The 3578-nt window shown below is 36.4% G+C and overlaps 1 pseudogene; it reads left to right on the forward strand.

Moving 5' to 3' along the window:
* Nucleotides 1-462: 462 nt before the first annotated feature.
* Nucleotides 463-1314, forward strand: LOC101609806 (annotated as a pseudogene).
* The last annotated feature ends 2264 nt before the right edge of the window (nucleotides 1315-3578 follow it).

A 3578-nucleotide genomic window follows, 5' to 3' on the forward strand; every position in this document is an offset into this window, starting at 1 on the left:
TATAGCATTTTAGATCATTTCACACTCGAGTGTTAATAGCCTTTGCATTGTTCTTATTGTTCCAGACTGCTTGGCCCAGTCAGTTGTTCTGGCTGCTTACCAGTTTTAGTTCTGTTTTGTTAAATCCTGTAATCAATGTCATTGTTACTGTAGTAAAGAATGTGCTAAACCTATAGAGTTCTTAATCATTTTACCAAAATAATGCACATAAATAGGCTTATGAAAAATGTTTAACATCACTAATAACTGGACAAATGAAAATAAAATGTTGAAAATAGATAGTATTTTATGACAGCAAGATTGGTTGTAAATCAAAACACATAAATGGGCTGAAGAGATGGCTCAGCGGTTTTCCATTTTCTGTGCACTCTTGAGAGCCTGATGGTTCCCATGTGTATATATTATAAAATTGCTAGAGTATTTTTTATTTAAGTATTAATATTTTGAAGAAAATGAAGAGAAATGCAGGTGTCATATGAGCAGTGGCAAACTTTGGAGATAAATGTGGGTGATGAACTGGAATTTGAAGTATTGCGTTTAGATTCTGATGCTGCTGGAGTATTTTGCATTCGAGGAAAACTGAATATTACAAGTTTACATTCCAAGAGCTATAAAGCTTCTAAAGATGTAGTAGATATTGGCATTGAGGAAATTGTTGCAAGTTTCAAAGAAGAAAAAGAAGGTGAAGAAAGATCCAGAAGCCTTTGAAGCAGATGGTAGCACCACAGAGCTCACGGATTTGGCAGTCACCCCACAGGAAGAAGTGGACCTACAGACGACTGCTAGTGTGAACGGTGTCTTGGAACAAAAGCCAAAGAAGAATAAGAAAAAGAAGAAAAAGAAAGACTCAGAAACTTCTGAGACAGAGGGTGGTGCCACAGAACTCTCAGATGTCATCCTACGGGAAGAGATGGACCTACATACTAGTGATCATGTAAATTACCTCTCAGAGCAAGAGCCAAAGAAAAAGAAGAAAACGAAGCACCCAGAAATCTCTGAGGCAGATGATGGTGCCATAGAGCTAGCAGGTTTTGCAGATGTCACCCCAAAGGAAGATGTGGACCAAACTATTAGTGAACGACCTCTGGGCGGAAGAGTCGCAGAGCAAGAAAAGGCACCAGGAGGAACAGGACCCTGATTTCCAAGCCAGTGACTCCAGTGGTTACCAAAGTGACCATAAAAAGAAAAAAAAAAGAAAAGACTGAAGAGTCAGAATTTACCCCAGTTTTGGAATGTTCACCTAAGAAACTGAAAAAGTCTTTTCTGCCTTTTAACTATGATTCTGTTGTTAAAATATTTACACATGGCAGATGAATAAATGTTTTGAATGATGTGAAATGTTTATGTATACCAGTTCACAAAACCTGGGAAACTTGGTTAAGAATTAGAAAGCTTTTGTGATAAAATCATAAAACTGAATCAACCACCACACATTAGATCTGCTCCCTAAGATCAACCCAGGGACACCATCAGCAGCAGGTGGCTGCAGTTCCAAACTACAAGCTAATACAACCCTGAATGTATTGGGGACCACCTACTCAAACCACCACACTATATCAACAACTAGCACATCTGTTTATGAGTACTTTTGTTTAGAACAGGTAAAGATAAAAACCACCTAATGTCCAAAAACAGGGAAAATTATGATATATTGTGATAAAGGGATGCTACCATAGCATTTAAAATAATTATTCATCATAGATTATTCTTAGTGGTATAATTCTCATCAAGGTATTAATCACAAAATATCTTTTAAATTATTTATTTATTTGTTTGTTTCAGGCAGAGAGAGAGAGAGAGAGAGAGCAGGAGAGAGAGAATGGGTGAGCCAGGGCTTCCACCACCTGCAAACCAACTCCAGAGGCATAGGCCACAACCCTGTGCATCTGGTTTATGTGGGTCCTGAGGATTTGAACCTGGGTCCTTTGACTTTGCAGGCAAGCACATTAACGGCTAAGCCATCCCTCCATCTCACAAAATATCTTATATATTACTCACTGACAATATAGTTTGCTGTTTTAAAATTATTCTAATTAGAAAAATATTTAAGATCATAAATCTGTAGCATGATACATTTGTTCTAAATCACAATACAGCCTGGGCTGTAGAGTTAAAGCCATAGATGTGATTCTCATGCGAGTATAATCTTTGCTACAAAGAGAAAATAAACTATGAAAAGTTATTGTGAAGCTGAGGATGGAGTACAGTGGTAGAACATATGCTTAGTATGTATGAAGCTCTGGATCATTCTCAAATACCACACACAACAAATAAAACAATAAATTGGAGATATGGATCAAAATCTTTTGCACCTATTAAAATTTCAGAAAATATATTTATGATGTTTTGCCTATCAGAGTAACCCTTTGTGTTTTTCAGGCTAAATTGTTTGGACGAATGCAGCATTTTTATTCACACTAACTTTCCATAATCATTAAAAATAAAATGTTTCAATATTAATTTTTATTAAAGGTTTATAAATGAAACCAAGTCTTAAAATTATAAATATATACAATTATCTCTATTTCTGATATACATTTTGGGACTTTTAATTATTCTTCGAATTAAAGAATATTTTTTTCTTATCATGTTCCATTTTTTTTTATTTTTCTCAATTTTATTAAGCATTTTCCATGTTTATAAAAAATATCCCATGGGAAAAAAAAAATATCCCATGGTAATACCCTCCCCCCCCCCCCACTTTTCCCCTTTGAAATTCCATTCTCCAACACATCCATTCCTCATCTCAATCAGTCTCTCTTTTATTTTGGTGTCATGATCTTTTTTTTTTATTTTTTTTTAATTTTTATTAACATTTTCCATGATTATAAAATATATCCCATGGTAATTCCCTCCCTCCCCACCCCCACACTTTCCCGTTTGAAATTCCATTCTCCATCATATTACCTCCCCATTACAATCATTGTAATTACATATATACAATATCAACCTATTAAGTATCCTCCTCCCTTCCTTTCTCCACCCTTTATGTCTCCTTTTCAACTTACTGGCCTCTGCTACTAAGTATTTTCATTCTCACGCAGAAGCCCAGTCATCTGTAGCTAGGATCCACATATGAGAGAGAACATGTGGCGCTTGGCTTTCTGGGCCTGGGTTACCTGACTTAGTATAATACTTTCCAGGTCCATCCATTTTTCTGCAAATTTCATAACTTCATTTTTCTTTACCGCTGAGTAGAACTCCATTGTATAAATGTACCACATCTTCATTATCCACTCATCTGTTGAGGGACATCTAGGCTGGTTCCATTTCCCAGCTATTATAAATTGAGCAGCAATAAACATGGTTGAGCATGTACTTCTAAGGAAATGAGATGAGTCCTTTGGATATATGCCTAGAAGCGCTATAGCTGGGTCATATGGTAGATCAATCTCTAGCTGTTTTAGGAACCTCCACACTGATTTCCACAATGGCTGGACCAGATTGCATTCCCACCAGCAGTGCAGAAGGATTCCTTTTTTTCCACATCCCCGCCAACATTTATGATCATTTGTTTTCATGATGGTGGCCAATCTGACAGGAGTGAGATGGAATCTCAATGTAGTTTTAATCTGCAT

This window comes from Jaculus jaculus, chromosome 3 (assembly GCF_020740685.1).
Source record: "Jaculus jaculus isolate mJacJac1 chromosome 3, mJacJac1.mat.Y.cur, whole genome shotgun sequence".
NCBI lineage: Eukaryota > Metazoa > Chordata > Mammalia > Rodentia > Dipodidae > Jaculus > Jaculus jaculus.